At 44.9% G+C, this 12,248-nt stretch overlaps 1 protein-coding gene across 1 annotated transcript in view; it reads right to left on the bottom strand.

Annotated features, from left to right (window-relative positions):
* LOC137535383 (zinc finger protein 850-like) overlaps positions 1-10,462 on the bottom strand; it is a 132,432-nt gene extending 121,970 nt beyond the window's left edge. Inside the window, exon 1 of the mRNA XM_068257213.1 lies at positions 10,427-10,462. The gene's annotated coding sequence lies outside the window, so the exon portion shown is untranslated. The remainder of the gene's footprint in view (positions 1-10,426) is intronic.
* Positions 10,463-12,248: the final 1,786 nt, after the last annotated feature.

The following is a 12,248-nucleotide window of genomic DNA, read 5'->3' as shown; positions in this document are numbered from 1 at the left end:
ATCCTGCTTAGATTCATTTGGGCGGGTAAACAGCCCCGTATAGCTCTGGATATTTTGTGTTTGCCAAAAAACAGGGGAGGGCTAGCCATGCCAAATTTTCAGAAATACTTCTGGGCTTCTATACTAGTAACGACCCGATGGTGGTTTTCACAAGATGAGTCCAACCCTGCAACCACGATAGAGGCTGCAATCCTGGGCTCCTATGAAAAATTGACAAATCTACCTTACAGGGGTCCCAAATGCTCTCTACAAACCACGCAAGCTATGTTAACGGTGTGGAAGGCATGGAGGGAGGCTAGGGCCCCGCTGGCGGCGGAAAATGCACTCTCCCCACATACCCCGTTATGGGGAAATAACCAGCTTCAACACTTTATGACTATACCCGACCCAGTAATTTGGGCTAGTTTTGGAATTAAAACACTGGCTCATATACAACAGGGGCAAACTATTTTACCATTTGATTCTCTAAAGTCACAATTTAACTTGCCCAACTCACACTTTTTTCGCTATCTTCAGCTTAAGCATGCTTACTCGTCACAATTTGGAAGGTCCCCTCCGGTACTTAATATGGATGATCTAGAAAAATTACTTTTAACTAGAGACCTACCTAAAGTACTCTCAGCAATATATTTAGCACTTCTAACTCTCAACAACACTAGATTAGACAAATGCTTCAATAAATGGCAGCTGCTAGTGACAGGATTGGAGAGGGATGACTGGGACGAAGTCCTAGAATTATACCCAACCTCAGTTATTTCGGCCAGGGACCAACTAGTTCAGACTAAGTTTTTACACCAAGCCTATTACACGCCGGAGCGTATGCATAGGATAGATCATTCTATCTCGGACGCCTGCTGGAGATGCCAAGCAGAGCAGGGCACTTTCTTGCATATGTTTTGGTCGTGTCCTAGGATTGTTCCCTTTTGGAAAGACGTACTATCAATAATTAACAGACTGCTGAAAGTTGCTCTCCCACTGGATCCAGGTCTTTTGTTACTGGGAAAAATGGAGGAAGATGTATTAACTCACCACAAACAGATATTGGTTAGAACCCTCGGTTTCCAGGCCCGCAAAGAAATACTTAAACTGTGGAAAAAATCTTCTGTCCCTACATTGGGAATATGGGCTAAGTCCATTAATTGTTCTCTACCTCTCTACAAAACAACATACCTGAATAGGAGATGTCCAAAGAAATACTATAAAGTCTGGGGCATATGGGAATCCAGAATTATGGATCCTACAGATTCTGAATTTATCCCAATACTGATATAATAATTTCTTGTCTCCCTAACCTATGAGAAATAGTTAATGCGGAGGTACAGGAGCCGGGGGCAAATCGGGGTACGGACGGTCATCTTTTCTTCTTCTCTTCTTCTTCTCTCTTCTCCACACATGTCTCTCTCTCTCTACAGGGTGGTTTCCTAGATACTGGCAACCCAATATGTGACACTAATTTGATACTATAACTGTGTTTATGTAACTGTACTATCCTTGCCATTTACGACGGTTTGTACCAGTAATTTCTCTGCCGGATTGTCATTTTATGGTAACCACAACTGTATCTCACTGTTCTCTCACATTGTGTTGTAAATCTTTTTAAGAAAATAAATAAAAACTAAACTGTTAAAAAAAAAAATACCACAAGCCACACCGGCAGCACATGCTGTGAAGCTCTGCGGTTCCCGAGAAAACCACTTGTGCGTCAGGGGAGCGATAAACGCAAGTTTCTTTGCAAACCAACCAAAATGACATTTGTTGGTTTAAAATCACTTTTTTTTATCTCCTTCCTGGCTCTACTAGCAAGCCCTGGCAGTTTTGTGTGAAATTTGTCACCTAGCGTTTCTGGGAAGTTATATAGCCCATCCATCACAGATAAGGCTGACATAAATCGTAAATCCCAAGTATCTGGGAGAATGGTGTCTCTAGCTTTCCCACCTTCACACAGAGCTAGCAAATGCACAGATCTTATCAGTTTCTCTCTGGAAGCAGCTGACTTACTGTGACCTCAGGAATCCCAATATCCATATTTCCTTCACATTTTCTTCATAATTCATGGCATAGCAAATCTCTATGCTCATCAAATCTGCACAGGTTGTGGGATTCCGCAGGACGCTGGTTCTGAGAGGTTTACGGACCAATCGGACTCCCAGATCTAGCGTAAGACTGTTTTAAAATAACCCTCTAATACCCCAGGGGTCTGATCCCCCAAGTTTGGTATCAACGTTCTTGATAAATTCTGACAAACCTATAAATGTTACTATATTTAACATAACCTGTATGGTTTGCAGATTAGCACACCTATCATGAGTCAGGTATATTCCTGTGTCCATGAGAGGGGCGGGCATCTCCTGTTCCAAAGAGGTGTGTAATCCACGCCCCCTAACCCCTCCTTGCTGGAGTGAGGGCTATAACCACAGAGAGCCCAGAGAGCTCTGGGTCCACGTCCAGCATCTGGAATCTTTGTCTATAACATCTGACAGGCCAGCAGGACTCTGGCCAAACAACAACTTGGATTATTTCCTCCAAAGTCTTGCGATTGCCGCATGGACTATCAATAACGGTATTTGAACTGTATATTCAGACATTCTGTTTCTTTTCATCTCTACTCTTTTTCTATCCAATCAATCTGTTCTAAAGTAAGCTGTGTGTATGTAGTTTTAGAATAAAACTAACGATTTTTATCGTTCAGTCTTGTGCCTGTTCTGGTCATCTGATTGCTGCTATAACGAATCTGCCCTCTGAAGAGTCAGTCATACTACCGCATTGTTTTATGATTTGCTTATAAATTGTTGATTTGCTAGCTAGGTTGTAAATAACCGTTTCTTCCTTCTAGGATTAGCTAGTATCCGATTTCCTGTGCAAAATCAATAACTTTAGTTTCTCGATTATATCCAATCGAGATTGCATCATATATGGACCCAGTAACCTTTCTTTAACGTTACATTGCTCACAGTCTTTAAGCTGTCGGAAGTGACTATTCCCCGAACGGGGACTGGAGCATGTCGAACGTGATTGGGCTGGCTACCGTATTATGATAGCGTTGGGGTCTCTTCGCCCTATCAAATCAAACAGTGGTGGCAGTGTATTTACCCGATTTCCAGCGCGAAATCAATATTTCTAGTTTACCGATTGTACGTACAATCGGGATTGTACATGTATGGGCACCTCTAACCAATCTTAACCGTTTACTACGCACACAGTGAATTTGCCTCCAGCAGTCTCTAGTGCAGGGATGTCAAACCGGTCCTACGAGGGCCGAGATCCTCACACATTTTTGACACAGCTCAAATTAATTGATGGATCTGAATCAGGAATGGTGTGGTCCATCAGGTAGAACACCTTCCTCTCTTCCTCAGTCCATCCTAAACACTGGCATGGATCCGGCCCTCCAGGCCCGGAGTTCGACACCTGTGCTCTAGTGCATGAGACCTGCATGGCAACAGTGGCCTAGTAATACGGGATTGGTGAATGTTTGTCCAATTACATATTGTCGGCAGCTGCGTGATCAATCTTCATTGTCAGTCTGCTCACCGTACTTCCTGCATATGCTAACGGGAGCAGATTAGACGGGATTGGCAAGCTCTGTCGCATTAACCTTTCTTCCTCTGACGATCCAGCAATCGGTCTCGTTGTCCGTCTGCACCCGTACTTCCTGCGTACGCTAACGGGAGCAGATCTCGACGGGATCGCGGGGCTGGATTGTCACACAGGCGGCAGTCCATCAGTGATTACCACAAGCCACAACTGCAGCACATGCACAGCGGCAGTCCATCAGTGATTACCACAAGCCACAACTGCAGCACATGCACAGCGGCAGTCCATCAGTGATTACCACAAGCCACAACTGCAGCACATGCACAGCGGCAGTCCATCAGTGATTACCACAAGCCACAACTGCAGCACATGCACAGCGGCAGTCCATCAGTGATTACCACAAGCCACAACTGCAGCACATGCACAGCGGCAGTCCATCAGTGATCACCACAACCCACAGCTGCAGCACATGCACAGCGGCAGCATATTAGTGATTTCCAGAAGCCACAACTGCAGCACATGCACAGCGGCAGTCCATCAGTGATTACCACAAGCCACAACTGCAGCACATGCACAGCGGCAGTCCATCAGTGATTACCACAAGCCACAACTGCAGCACATGCACAGCGGCAGCCCATCAGTGATTACCACAAGCCACAACTGCAGCACATGCACAGCAGCAGTGCATCAGTGATTACCACAAGCCACAACTGCAGCACATGCACAGCGGCAGCCCATCAGTGATTACCACAAGCCACAACTGCAGCACATGCACAGCGGCAGCCCATCAGTGATTACCACAAGCCACAACTGCAGCACATGCAAAGCAGCTATCAGGGAAATGTCCTTCACAGGGAAGAGATACAGGCCGGCCTCCCAAAACAGTTGGGGTAAACCTAAAACTCCTGTGACTGCAGTAATAAACACAGGTGATAACGTGTATTTAGCTGCATGATTTATAGCATAAGAAGTAATAGAAATCCAGAGATAAGGTAATACAGAGAGTGTGCATACGTGTGAGGCACCAGCTGGAGGTGGTAGCGGCTCCACGCTCCATGCTTTGATGTCTGTTATTGTCTCACACTGCCCCCTAGCGACAACTGGCCATAAATACACATTACAACAGTACTAATTAGAAGTAGGAAAGTGTAACAAATAAAGAAATTAAAAAAAAAAAATACATTTGCCTGGAGCACTTGCAAGCTTCTAAATAAAATTGGCTGCTAAAGGGTTAAAGGAATTCGTTTTCTGTGAACCCCATTAATAAAGTACATACATACATTTTTTTTAATAAAAGCCAATGATGGTGAAAATAGTTTTTCCCAGCACATCCTCCTTGAGACTTGTCTCCGTCCCAGCTTTAGACAGGATGCCATTAGCATGAGATTTCAATATTAAATTAAGTATATATATATATATATATATATATATATATATATATATATATATATATATATATATATATATATATATATTTATACTGCTCAGGCACACGTCTTCAGTTGTATTTCCTATCCCAGACAGGACGTTTGGAGGACCTCCCTGTATAAGTTGGGCAGAAGGGATCAGTGCAGGGGCGCGCATATTTCCACATGCCAGAAGTTCCGGCAGAAATCCGCCTACTTGTCATGTGATGGAGTCCCACGTGGCTTTTGTCTTCCACCCTGCCAATTTCAGCATATCAAACAAATGACAGTGCTCATAGGCTGCAACTGAATTGTAGACCAACAGAGGCATGCAGAGCCCCACAGGGCTAAATACATGCCTTGAATGCAAATCAGATGCAAATCATGTACTAGTCCTAATCTATAATTTGAATGCAATATGATGCACATGGATGCAGCTAGCCATAAGTATACTTACATGAGTTTTGTACAGCAGGAGACATTGGCAGCGCTTCCAAACAGAGGCTGCACCCAAATTGACTACCTGCAATAGATGTGCAGAGCTCCACAATTGTGGACTAAAATAGCTGCATCCATGTGCATCAATTTGCATTCAAATTATAGATTAGGACTAGTACATGATTTGCATCTGATTTGCATTCAAGGCATGTATTTAGCCCTGTGGGGCTCTGCATGCCTCTGTTGGTATACAATTCAGTTGCAGCCTGTAACGATTGGTGTCAGCACACAGAGAGAATCTGATTATTGCTAACCTCAGGACACCTGAAGCGTGTGAGTGTTTGGTGCAACAGTAGAAATTGGACCACTGGGGTAGCAAGTGGTCCAATAAATAGAGACAGACTCTACTGCAGACAAATACTCCAGGGAAAGGAGTCTTTGGACTGGGTAGCAGCAGTGCCCCCTCTGAGAGGCAGGGGCCCCTGCCAGGAGGCTGAGCACCCAAGGGGTGGGTGACAGCCAGAAAGGTCGGGCAGGCCGGGTCGGCAACACACTGACAGATAAAGTACAAAGACAGTAAGCTGATTCGGTATCCAAGACAAGCCGGGTCAGGCAACAGGAAATCAGAATGGCAAGGTACCAAATCAGTTATCAAAAGAGTGGTCAGGAAAGCAATACGTCATAACAGATATCAGAACAAGTTCTAGTCTGAGGTGTGAGGGCCTTGATCTCAACACCCTGGAACTAAACTAGAGAATACACAGATGATATACAGTATCCCTAGTCTGGGGTGTGAGGGCCGATATCTCAACACCCTGGAACTATGCTAGAGAATACACAGATGATATACAGTATCCCTAGTCTGGGGTGTGAGGGCCGTGATCTCAACACCCTGGAACTAAACTAGAGAATAACACAGATAATATACAGTAACTGGCTAAGTGTGGATTCCCAGGTCCTCCTGGTTCCACCACACTGAACGATATGACTACGGTCTGAGTGCTAACACATAAGCATTCGCAACGCCAGACAACCAGCAACTGAACAGCAGGAGATATATATAGTAAAGCGCTCCCCAGCGCCGCCCAGCTCCCATCAACCAATCCCTGAGTGAGCCGGAATCAGCTGACTGCTCTGATCAGCTGATCTTCCTCCTATTGGTATAAAGAGCCTGTCTAGCAGCGTGCGCGCGCGTAGCTCTCCATCTGTGTGCACTACTAGGTCCAGACAACCCAGACACATGTTGCTGCGGGGTCACCACCGCACTGGACACGGAATCCGCCGCCTCACCGTCAGTACATGCGGCGGCCCCCATACCATTCTTCCCATGTGCACCATTAGATCCAGATAACCTAGCCGCATGCTGACGCGGACAAACCGCCGCATCAGACGCGGAAACAGCCACCTTACTGCCAGCACACGCGGCGGCTTTTCCGCTATTCATCACACAGCCTATGAGCGCTATCATTTGTTTAATGTCTGTTTGAGAGAAATGTGTATACCATTTTATGATTAGCAGCACTAGGAAAAAATCGTGTTTTTATCGTTAGACTAGCGGTAGGTCTTCCCTGAGAGGACCCGTCACCGCCGTGGGGAAGTCTAGTAGGGAATAATTTGTGCACATATTATTTATACTGAAGCTAAAGTCCTCCTTTGCTGTACCTGTTTTGAATGCATGTTGTGTATTTTAGTCCACAATTGTGGAGCTCTGCACATCTATTGCAGGTAGTCAATTCGGGTGCAGCCTCTGTTTGGAAGCGCTGCCAATGTCTCCTGCTGTACAACTTCAGCATATACAGTATCTAACCAGTGACAGGTAGTAAAAACTGTGGCTATCGCTGGTAACGGACATTAGGTTACTGCTTACTGCTTACTGGACAGTGAGCTCATGCAAGTATACAGGAAATCCAGCAGGGCAGCCTCTGAGGCGCTCTTCCCAGACTTGGATGACATTTGCCTTATACTCCTCCTCTCACTGCCTGATGAAGCGGGGTCACACCCGTGAAACGCGTTGCAATATCTCGTGGAGTGTATCAATAATAAAAGTAATTGTGTTATAACTACACACATTCATTTGTCATATCATTTGGAATGGTTCAGGGTCCACCTCCCACCATTTCCATGTTTTAAAAATGTTTACCTTCTTTTATACTTTGGCGCCTCTGACTACTTCGTACTGCATCGCTCCACCCTAGGTGGAAGGCCGGAAATCCTTGTATTTCTTCCAATCTACAGAGAGCGACTTCTTAATCCTGAGTGGGGACAGGCTTGTTCTCCCCACCTGCCTGTACAGTGGTTGCCTGAGGGGTAACCCTGGTTTGTGAGTATCCATTTACTTATTTCAATTTTCTCACTCTTCCAATACATACTACACCATATTGGGCTCTCGGTGTCCCCCTGTCTCTGTTCTACTAGTGTACTCAGAAATGTTTCTTGAAGCTACCCTCAAGAATAAGAAATATAAAATGTATGAAAATGTTGAAGACATTAACAGACGGATTAAATTGTGCAATGGATTTTGAGACACCTTATTTAACATGACTGACTTGGCTTCATGATCTTCAGAAACCTGCTGGATTTCCTGTATGCTTGCACACAACTCGCTAGCTTCAGCCTGCTGATCACCTGATACCTAACTGCTAAACAGTAACCAGCACAACTGCCATCTTCGTGTTCACACACACACACACACACACACACACACACATACACACAAACGACCACCACCACCACCAAATCTCACACTGCAAAGAGAAATGTCTGAGAAGAGAGTAATTCAGGAGGTTCCAAACGTCAGAGACTTCAGGGATATCGTCCCCCAGTGTTCCTTGTGTAAAAGCCATTTTGCTTTATCCTGAATATGAAAAGGTTAAAGCAGTAAAATACAGGCGATTTTGGACGGACAGCATTCATTCAGTAATAAGTCTTTTACAGGAGGACTGTTTCCTGGCCTCACTGGATTTGAAAGACTTCTATATTCTTTGAAAAATTTCGAGCCAGATTAGAAGACAAAATGGTGAGATTTGAAAGAATCAGGTCACCCCTTTTAGAATACCTCTTTGGCCTTGACCATAGTTCTTGGGTTAAGGACACCTAAACATGTCTATACAACACTTATATTTAATTGACCACCACTCCTCGTCCCCTGGTTACTCTATCTTCTTCTTTCTTTTCTGTTCTTATACCTACTTACTCCCTATCTAAACTCTAATAGCTTACATATCCCTGTTTTTTTCCTATTTTTGGAAGCAAGTTGGTAATCTTGCTCACTCACCACAAAGATACTGCATGCATGTCCCCCTTCCTATATGCGATATATGATACCTTCTAGTCACGCTGGTGGCTAGAGTTACACAATATTTCCAATCTACAGAGTATGGGAACAGTCCTCGCCCAGCGCTAGAGGTTACATGTTGAGGCGAGCTTTGTCCCTTCCAAAAGTACATTATAACAGGCAAGTCCCCAGATTACTCTCTTGTTCTCCTCAGGCAAACCTTGCTGAGTACTCAAAAGTTCTAGACCATGTTGGCAGTAACTCCTGTACTTTTGTACCGCAAATAATATGCACTTGAACAATGTTGTAATGCTAATAATTTTTAAATATCAGTATGTTTAACTACCATTGCATTCAGCCACTACTTGCTATGTTCATCCTTAAAATTCAATAAAAATGATTGAAACTAAAGACTTCTACCTGCATCTGCCAATACATCTAAGATGGCAGTTTGCAGACCAATCCAAATCAGCTGTAATAGCATTTGATTGGGACAATTTAAATATGTTGTTGGAGGTGAGCTAAATGACCTAGGGGTACCCCGTATGCAGTAGTTTTTCACCAAACAATGACTGTTTCAGCTGGAAAAAATATCAAAAGCACTGGTAGCTTTAGCGGGAATGTACTACTTCTTTTCATGGGGCAAACCAGATTAGCCCCATATTTGGTAGCCTCGGCGCTAGTCTACTTTAGGGGACCCAGAAGGAAACTTCATAGGGAAATTCTGCTAATGTGATTGGGTGGATGGCACCGTCTCGAGCTGCTAGGTTTCAGATAGGTTACAGTAAACCATGCCCACACTATTCGGCCAATCACAACGCTTTGTGCTGCAGAGGCTGCTGTGATTGGAGAACTGTTCCCTATGAGGTTTCCTGCTGGGTCCCCTGAAGTAGACTAGCGCCGTAGCCTCCATATAGGTAGCCAGATGTGCCCCAAATTAGGTAGCCCCCCATGTAGGTAGCCAGATGTGCCCCATATTAGGTAACCCCCCATGTAGGTAGCCAGATGTGCACCATAATAGGTAGCCACCCCATATAGGTAGCCAGATGTGTCACATATTATTTACCCCCATGTAGGTAGCCAGATGTGTCACATATTTAGTAGCCCTCCCCCATGTAGGTAGCCAGATGTGTCACATATTACTTACCCCCATGTAGCTAGGCAGATGTGTCACATATTATTAACCCTAATGTAGGTAGCCAGATGTGTCACATATTTAGTAGCCCTCCCCCATGTAGGTAGCCAGATGTGCCCCATATTAGGTAGCTACCAATATAGGTAACCAGATGTGCCCCATATTAGGTAGCCACCCCATATAGGTAGCCCGATGTGTCACATATTATTTACCCCCCATGTAGGTAGCCATGTCTCACATATTTAGTACCCCCCACCCCATGTAGGTAGCCAGATGTGCCCCATATTAAGTAGCCCCCCCATATAGGTAGCCAGATGTGCCCCATATTAGGTAGCCCACAATATAGGTAGCCAGATGTTCCCTTTATTAGGTAGCATCCATATAAGTAGCCAAATGAGCCCTAAAATAGGCAGCCCCTCATATACGTAGCCAGATGTACCCCATATTAGGTAGCTACCCCTATATAGGTAGCCAGACGTGCCCCATATTGGGTAGCCTGGGTTGGGTATTTGTATGGTAATTACTTCAAGGGGGATGATCAGGATAGTGACAGGTGTACTATGACCTCCTCTGTAACAAAGTATGTCCACCCCGACCTCTGCTCTGCTCAATATATAACAACAATCACACTTAATTTACCTCTTCCAGCCGTGTGTTCCCTCCACCTCCTGCAACTTCTCCTTCTGCTGTTACGCCTCTTCCTGTCTTTGGTTTTATTATTTCCAGGCTGTGCGTTCCACCTGGGAGATGTGAGGTCGCCATCTTGTGGTGAATATGCTAACTGCAGCCTCTGTGGAATCCTCTCCACTCGGCCATCTAATACTATTAGTGTTGCAATGTTTCTCTTCATTGAACAAAATCTTAATTCTGCAGATGCATGCATCTCATTTCATAATAATCATTAATTATTATTATTAGACCCCAGACAGTTGCTGGAGATGTAGTATGGATGTGTCGCCATAGTTACAGGAAGTTGCAGTTTCTTACACCAGGTAGAGGCAGAATTTCTGGAGAATTTGTCTGGACTGGGATGTACATTTTAAAGGAACCCGAGTTGAGCGTCAAACACTGAGCTTTTCTCCCTTCACTGCATGTCAGCTATATGGTGGATGATAATGATGATCAGTGAACAGGACAGACAAGCTGGGTGATGTGTACAATTAAAGGGCAACTGAAGTGAGAGAGATGTGGAGGCTGCCATATTTATTTACTTTTAAGCAATACCAGTTGCCTGGCTATCCTGCTGATCCTCTGGCTGTAATACTATTAGCCATAGCCCCTGAACAAGCATGCAGCAGATCAGGTGTTTCTGACATTATTGTCAGATCTGACAAAATTAGCTGCATGCTTGTTTCTGGTGTGATTCACTATTGTAGCCAAATAGATCAGCAGGACAGCCAGGCAACTGGTATTGTTTAAAAGGAGATACATCTGGCATCCACCATATCACCCTCACTTTAGTTCCCCTTTAAGAGAAGCTCTCCAGTCAGGGTCAGACTGCCCTTGTGACTTTCCTCCCCTCTTCCACTCTCCCTCCCTGAACCCTGATCTCTCTAATCCCTCATTCATATCCTCTTGTACATGACCCTGCTAAACAGCACAGCTAAAAAAGACTGGCGGAGCAGACATCGCCTTCCCTCCCGCTCTCTGTCCTCCTCTTGTTCATTCAGCTTTCCTGCCCTCTCTCTACACTTCCCCTCTCGATCACTCTCTTTCTCTTTTATTACTATCATTATTCAGTATTTATATAGCACCAACATCTACCACAGTGCTTTTACATCCTGTGCACGTCCCCCCCCCCCCCCCCCAGCTTTCTCACTCTCCTTTTTCCCCTTTCCTCGCCTCTCTTCTATGCCCCCCTCCCCCCAACTTCCTTCCAGGTTTGAGCCAAGGCAGAGAGATTTAGGAGGCACCAGCCTCAGGACACAGAGAACCCCCTCATAATGTGCCCCTCCTCCTCTGGCCATTTTGCAGTACAAGTCATAACACTGGGACCTCTTTTCTCCCCATCCCATGACCCCCTCCAGCAGCCCTCCAGCTTTCCTCCGATATTTTGCCCTCTCTCTCTTCCTCTTCCCATTCCTCCACTCTGTTGCACTTCCCCTCTTTTCATCTCCCTTTCTTGCGCTCCATCTCTCCCGCTCTCCTATCCTCCTTTCTCTCCCTCTCCAAAGTCATTTAAATAATGTCTCACTCTAATTGTTATCATAAGATATATAAATATGGTGTGTTGTCTTCCACAGGCCTTTACAAAGCACATAGTCGCACCATTAATTGTCCTCAGAGGAGCTCACGATCTAATCCCCCTACCATAGTCATAGTCTAATGTCCTACCATATTATTCTTTTGTACTTATATAACACTGACATCTTCTGCAGCCCTTTGCAGAGTGCATTGTCATGTCACTGACTGTCCTTGGAGGTGCTCAAAACCTAAACCTATCATAATCATAGTCTAATGA

The sequence above is a fragment of the Hyperolius riggenbachi genome, chromosome 10 (genome assembly GCF_040937935.1).
Source record: "Hyperolius riggenbachi isolate aHypRig1 chromosome 10, aHypRig1.pri, whole genome shotgun sequence".
In the NCBI taxonomy this organism is placed as follows: Eukaryota; Metazoa; Chordata; class Amphibia; order Anura; family Hyperoliidae; genus Hyperolius; species Hyperolius riggenbachi.
This window is presented reverse-complemented; position numbering and strand designations above follow the sequence as displayed.